This window comes from Pelobates fuscus, chromosome 5 (genome assembly GCF_036172605.1).
Source record: "Pelobates fuscus isolate aPelFus1 chromosome 5, aPelFus1.pri, whole genome shotgun sequence".
Lineage (NCBI taxonomy): Eukaryota > Metazoa > Chordata > Amphibia > Anura > Pelobatidae > Pelobates > Pelobates fuscus.
The window spans coordinates 28,235,045-28,243,078 of NC_086321.1; positions in this window are offsets into that span (position 1 = coordinate 28,235,045).

The window sequence follows — 8,034 nt, forward strand, 5'->3', positions numbered from 1 at the left end:
CATATGGACCGAAGGTCCTGCACGGAGAGCACCCATGTCCCCTATCCCGACAAATTGACCTCATGAAACCGTGGGAGACGGCACAAGGACCCCACTTACCGTGACCGTCTGTGAGCCATAAAGGAGAACCAGAGGCCCATCCGGTCTCTGGCCAAGAAGGGTTGCATGCCAACCGTGGACGAAAGTGCAAGACGTACCTTCACCAACCTAGCTCACCCTAGGGACGACACGCATCCCAGAGGGTGTCCTGACAGCAAAACAACGCGAGCATTCTCGGGGAGCCCTCTCCCCGACAATGCTATCCATAACCTACGATTTCCAGACACAATTCCCGCGTGTCATGGGGCGTATCCGAGTACGGTATTTCCCTTTATTTTTATTTTTTTAACCCTCTCAATCAAGGGACCCCCAGTGGCAGGAGGGAACCTATCTCTAATAATCTGCTCCCTAATATTTCACGAGAAGCGCAAGCCAAGCGAGCCATGTTAGCGCACATCAGCAGCGCCCAGAGCCACATGAAACGCCCGCCTCCTGGGAGGCATTGCCAGCACTATTAGCTGCGCAGGACGCTGCAGGAAACTGCACTAAAGCATACGATAAATATTGAGAATGGGGGGGGGATAGCCAGAGTGGACTCCCTGGTAAGCGGTGTCTATGTACTGTTTCTCTCTTTTTTTATTTTTGTCATTTTATTTATTAATTTTTCCTTTATTTCTTTATATTATTATTATTATTATGATTATTATTTTTTTTTTCTATAGTGATAAGACTCGCGCCCAGGGACCCGACTGGATAAAAGAAGGAACAACATACTCACCAGCCAATGCCCGGGGTACCACCCGCGGCATAACAAGCGGAGAATGTCCAGACAGAAGACACTGAATTCAGCTCCAACTGTGTGCTTCCAAGGTATTCCAGGCGCCACCTGCTGGGCATGTCTATGAACTGCAGCCAGGATCTGTGAGAAGAGCAATGGTGAGAAGGTGACCCACACTCCACACCAGGAGGCAGCAGGGGGGACACACAGACAGAACAGGGACATACACACAGACAGAACAGGGACATAAAAAGGGGTTGGGGGTTGGGAAAGAGCCGAGCACAAGGGGGTGGGGGAAGAAAACGGAAGGAGGAGGGGGGGGGCCAGGTAAAAGGAGCGACTGGGGTTGGGGGCGGAACAGGGTAGAGAGACCCATGGGAGCCTACCTCACGGGCTCCCGGCCCACCAGAGGTCCTCCCCCGGTCCTGGACGGCGGTACCGGAGGCTCTGCCGGGCCTATTCACAGTTGGGGGCCCTTGCCACAGAGTTGCTGTCCAGTCAGCCGCGAGCGGTTGCACGCCATCGGGAACGTGCGGCCCGCCATCCACCGCCCGCTGTCATGGATGCAGGCCGAGTAGGCTGCGCTTCCCGCGCGGTACATGAAGGCCACGCATCCTAATGAAAAGATGCAGGCCGCATGTTTGGGGCTCCCAGAAACGCGGTCCTGACATTGCCTCGGGCCTGGGCTCCCACACTTCAACCGGGCCTGAGGAGGAGTGACAGGGTACCCCCCAATAGTGGCCAGGTACCCCCCTTTAGCGGCAGGGTACCCCCAACATGGTCCTCTGGCCCTGAATGCCAGCCAGGCCGGCCCCCAGGAGCAGGGGCCACAGGGAAGGCCACAGAGGGACACAGGCCGGCAGCCCGGGGGCCCGGGGCCACAGAGGGACACAGGCCTGCCGACCACACCTGGGGTTAGGTGAGCACCTGGTCACGGAGACGCCGGCCACCATCCACGCTGCAGCAGTCCTGAGGGAACTTAGAAAGCCTCAACCGCCATCCCTCAAGCCGGTAAACCTGCAGGCCCAGGCAAACAGGAGCAGGAGGACAGGATGCTGTTTGCTGGCCTGAATTCCAAGTGGCACCGAGGTAAGACCTCCCCCACACTAACTAACCCAGAACATGATCCCACCCACACATTCTTTCCCAACCAATCCCATGCATCTATCCCCACACTCATACATGTGCCCTTGTCCGCTTAGCTGCGCTATCTCCCCTGGGCCTGAACAGCTGACACAGGGCTAACCGTAATAAATTTCAAAATGTTAAATTTTGGCTTTTCAGGGATCTACTCAGGACTCTAGCGTGGGTCAGCCCTCCGCCACCCCCCTGCCAATGACCGTAGTCCTCTTTCTGTTAAGGGATCCCTATGTAAAGCTACTTACCAGTTCCCTTTGTTAACCCTCTCCACATTCCCTCTCCACATTGTCAATTCACAATACAGAGGCTGGCACACTACAATTTGCCTGGCGAGTGGATGTGGTTAGACATTAAAGGACCACTATAGTCACCTAGACCACTTCAGCTCAATGAAGTGGTCTGGGTGCCAGGTCGCCCTAGTTTTAACCCTGCAGATGTAAACATAGTTTCAGAGAAACTGCTATGTTTACATTGCAGGGTTAATCCAGCCTCTAGTGGCTGTCTCACTGACAGCTGCTAGAGGCGCTTCTGCGAATTTAGCATCCAGCGGGCAGAACGTCCATAGGAAAGCATTGAGAAATGCTTTCCTATGGACTGTTTAAATGCGCGCCCGGCTCTTGTCCGCATGCGCATCCTGCACCACTAGGGAGCTGACAGCGGCTGATGTGCTACTGCACTGAATATTGAAAATGAGACCTTGCCACTGATTTAGAAAGAGGATTTACTCAATATTACTCTATATCAGTGGTGTTTAAAAAAATAAAATAAAATAAAAATTAGACTCAACAGGGTAATCCCTAAATCCTGGACTGTAGGGGGTATTTGAGGACTAGGTTGGGAACCCCTGCTCTACATGCATGATAAAACCAGGGGTTCACAATTTGCAATTGGTAAATAAAAATTGACCCCTGGCATTGTGAACATCAACTCTGGCGACTGTGCCATGAACTTCCCTACTGCCTGTGAGGATCCCCAGTGCTGTGTTTGTAAGCAGCAACATTGTAACACTTGCTGCTTGCCCATTAAACAACAGAGGTAGGCACAAGAAATTTAAAGCCGATTGTAAAAATCAGTCACCAGTCCTCACCCAATGCAAGCAGCATGTAGTAATTACCTCAAAACAGCCTGTATACCTCAATACTGGCTGATCGATTGTGATACCCTGGGTGAATGGTGCAAATGGTAGATCCCTAGTTAAAAAAGAATTGTGGGAGCTCTAGTTAAGGATCTAAGTTTTGGCCATGCTTGCCCTAGAAGGAGCCATAAATATCTGGAGCCAGGGCCCACTCTGTATTGGTTGTTTGGTATCGTGTTTTCATCATGGGTGCAATTATACCTGTATAATCCAGATCTTTTACTTTCTTTATCATTCCAGCTTTTATTCATGATCTTTGGACTTGCTTTACAGCTCAGCCTCCAAGCCTCCAAGCCAGCCAGTCCTGGAAGGAGCAATGGCCAAAGATATTCAGGCTTTTTTCGACTCACTGTGGTCCACTACCATTGGATAATGCATTGCTTTTACTCCTGCATATCAACCTACATAAGTGGAACTTCAGTTTATATAATGATCAGCCACAACATTGAAACTACCTGCCTAATAACATGTAGGTCACCCTTGTGCTGCCAAAACAGCTCTGATGCGTCAAGGCATGGACTCCACAAGACCTCTGAACGTGTCCTGTGGTATATATTACCAGCAGATCTTTTAAGTCCTACAATTTGGGAGGTGGGGCCTCCATGGATCAGATTTTTTTTGCTCCAGCACCAGGGGCGTACCGTGGGGTTGGCAAAACCGGCGCCTGCCAGGGGCGCAGGCTGAGGCGGGGGGGGGGCGCAAAAATCAAGTGTCAGTGTGGCACCCCAGGGAAGCGTGCGGCTCCATAAGGGAACTGTGGTGGAATCTCTGTAAAAATAAATTTAGTAGGCCGAGATTACCACGTGGCATGTGTACGTGCATATGCTGACGTATCGATCAGTTGGTTGCACGAGGCAAGATACGATCAGTAGTGTACGGAGCATGTGCAAGAATACAGGATGTAGTATTCCCCTCCTCCATTGTGCTGGACAGGCCATGCGGTCAAGCAGGAAGTTAATTCTTATTTGTATTTGATTGGTCAAGAGAATGTGCGGGTGGAGCTTAATATGGGAGGAGTTATGTGCCTATATAAGGAGCCTGCACTATTGTCCGGGGCTCAGAACTTGCTGTATTTTGGTGACATTAGTCCCTCTGAGTCCCGATCGGTGAACCGAATAAAGAATCTCTTCCTTCCTGAAGAAACCTGTGTCCATCTCTCTGTGCTTGGCTTCCGTCAGTTTCTCCGGTATCATTTGGTGCATTGGCCGGGAAGCTCATCGTTCAACGGTAGCTGAGAGGCAGAGGCGTGAGACGGTCTATCTTTGCCCACGTTCTCTACGGCTGCACCCCTGAACTTCTGCGTGGACCTCCCTTCGTCTCGGCGCCACTGGTCTGTTGTCCAGGAGATCATCGGCCTCTACGTAAGAAGTGCTGGGGTGTCCCCGTCGATGAGTGTGAACTCAGGTTCAGGAACGAGGAGGTAAGACGACCGCTGTTTTAGACGGCGGACCCACTAGGGGTATACCGATTGTGCGGTAGGCCCAAAAGGGGTTTAAATCTGTGTATGGAATCTGCCCCCTCTGTCGGAGGGAAGGAGCGAAGGCGCACCGCTCAATCGAACGCTCTTTAGTAAGACCGTTTGATTTGGTTTGGAGTCAGGCGGGGTTCTGTGTAAATAGCCCTAGCTGGACACCGGTGTCTTGTCTAGACTAGCGTTCTAGGGTGTATATTTTGTTCGCTAGGTCGGAGGGACCGGGAGACTAAGCGGCGTCTGTGTAAATTCGGTTCGCTAGATCTCAACCTATCTTGGCTAAGTGGAAAGGCGTGTAAATTTGGAACCCACTAGATTTTTGATAGAGTAAATAGACTAAAAGGGTGCTGTTGTAAATTCCGCCCTCTAGTTCGCTATATGTGGTGCTTGGGCAGTGTGGCTAACCAAAACGGATGTAGATAGTTTTAGGTAGTCCATTCAAGGTACTGGCCAATAGTTTTGTTGGGATTGTATATGTGTTAAAGATTGTTAGTAAAGTGTATATCTTGTTAGATAGCGCGAGCTCAGCCGTCTAGCGAGAGTGTTAATAGTGTGTTGCTGTATCATAGTGCACGGTACCATAACCCTGTATATTTACTGACACTGTATATAAGTACTAATCATTGTCGTCCATTGCATGTTTAACACCATAACCACTAATAATTGTATTGTGACCTTAAATTGTGCTTTGACCTATGCTAACCGTACTGTAACCGCTATTTGTAAAAGACGATGTTACTGGGGTGTGTTATAGACGGGTAATTCATATATAGAGAATTATAGCGTGGGTGACTGTATAGTTTCGCCAAAGCGTATAATATTGATTATTCTAGTGACTGGTGTAACAGCTGTGTGTGTACGGGAATTCCCTGAGTGTTTATTGTGTTATTGTGTACGTTTCACTTGGTAACCGTACCACGTGGTGCTGTTGCCGGAGGAAACGGGTGTGACTGTTGAATAGAACGCGTGCATAGTATTCGTTGTCAACGACGTTCCATTGATAAGTATGGGCGCGTCGGAGTCAACGATTTTGGATCCCTTAGGTTGTATGGTAAAGCATTTTAAAAAGGGATTTAAAACATGTGATTTCGGGGTTAAAATGTCTCCTGTACGTTTGGTCACTTTGTGCACTAGGGAGTGGCCTACTTTGGTTGCGGCATGGCCGCCACGTGGTAGTTTGGATCCAACTCTGGTACAGCGTGTACACGTGGCTGTATCAGGTAGGCCTGAACTTTACGGACAGTTTCCATATATTGATTGTTGGAGACAGGCCGTAAACGACTCGCCAAGATGGATTCAGATATGCCACGAGGAGCAATGTCGCCTCATGGTGGCCAGGACTTGTTTGTCCACTAGGGCTATGGTTAGGCCCATTTTGGACACGCCCCCTGAGTCCGAGATCCCTTTGCCGCCCCCTTACTTCCCTATAGGAAGAGGTGACGCGAGTGCAGGAAGTTCTATACCCCTCCCCTCATTGCCCCCATCCACTTCCGCTTCCCCCTCCAGTACAGAATCCACCCCCCCTCGTATTAAACCTTCCCTTCCGGAACCAGAACCAACCCCCGTTAGATCTGAATATCCTGATTTGGCGCCACTTCAAACTTCCGGTCAAGCTTCTTCTAGCTCGGCTGGGAGTATTCTATTTACCAACTTTTCCCAAAATCAAGCTCCCACATCCTCATGCCTTACCACCCCCCGACTGGAACCTCTAACCGACGCCTCTTCACGTAGCCCTATACTAACCCGACAACTGACCGGTACCCAACAACTCAAACATTACCAGATGCCCCTTCGTCTGAACCCTGGGTCAGCCTATCTCGATGCCGAAGGGCGAATGGCATATGCTGACCCAGTCTTCGTATATGTCCCGTTCACGACTACCGATCTCTTGAATTGGAAGACCCACAACTCCTCGTACACTGAGAAACCACAAGCTATGACCGATCTGTTCACCTCGATAGTTCAGACACATAATCCGACATGGGCTGATTGCCAGCAGTTATTAATGACATTGTTCAATAATGAGGAAAGGACTAGGATTAACCAAGCGGCCATTAAAGCGCTAGAGGATGAAGCCCGTACTTTAAATCAAGCCAATCCAGCAGCATGGGCTGCAACACATTATCCTAACACTGATCCCGATTGGAATGTTAATGGCGCAGATATGGTTCAACTAAAAGCCTATAGAGACGCTATAATTGCTGGCATGAAAGCCGGAGGAAAGAAAGCTATTAATATGTCGAAGACAGTTGAGGTGATTCAGAAAAGTGATGAAGCGCCCAGTGTCTTTTATGACCGATTATTGGAGGCATACCGCTTGTATACCCCCTTTAATCCGGAAGACGCTGATAATTCCCGAATGGTAAACTCCGCCTTTGTCAGCCAAGCTTACGGAGATATTAAGCGCAAGCTACAGAAGTTAGAAGGGTTTGCAGGAATGTCTATCACTCAACTAATGGAGGTAGCGAATAAAGTATACATGAACAGGGAAACAGAAAGTAAGAAAGAGGAAGAGCGCAAGATGCGTAGAAAGGCAGATATGCTAGCGGTAGCAATCGCAGGCGTAGATAGACGGGGCCCAGATAGAGGCGATAGTAGATGGAATGAGGAACCCCTGAGTAGAAATCAGTGCGCATACTGTAGGGAAGAAGGGCATTGGAGAAGTGAGTGTCCACGAAGGGAACAGTATGAGAGAGACAGACCCAGGGCAGGTTATGGAAACTTTAGAGGCAGAGCGAGAGGTAGAGGAGGCCCCGGAGGGAGTAATGGTAATAGAGGAAGTAATGGGAACAGAGGAAGTGTAAGGGAAGATAGGTACTATCCAGCAGCGCAAAGGTCCCGCGATAGAGAAGGTAGGGACTTTGTAGGATTGGCTGACACGGTCATGGAGGACTATTGATACCGACCGGGCTCCATCCCCCTTGGTCGAGCGGAGCCTATGGTCGATGTATCAATAGGGGGAAAAAGGAGTGCGTTCATGATCGACACTGGTGCTGAACATTCTGTACCGGGCTTTTGAACAGGCAGCAATGGGGTGACTAACCTAGTTGCTCCTCCATCTGGAAGAACTATTACTGTAATAGGAGCAACTGGAAGAAGTGCTGCAAAACCGGTTCTTAAAAGTCGACTCTGTACATTGGGAGGCCACGTAGTAAAACATCAATTCCTTTACATGCCTGAATGTCCAGTCCAATTGCTGGGACGTGATATGCTATCCAAATTACAAGCGCAGATTACGTTCCTACCAAATGGAACAACATCCTTAAAGTTTAATGGACCTTCAGGTATTATGACATTATCCGTACCAAAGGAAGAAGAGTGGCGACTTTATACAGCGTTGACTAGCCAAAACCCTAGGAGTGATGAATCCTTATTCAACATACCAGGAGTTTGGGCAGAGAACAACCCACCAGGACTGGCCCGCAATATTCCACCTATTAAAATTGAACTAAAACTTGGGGTTTATCCAGT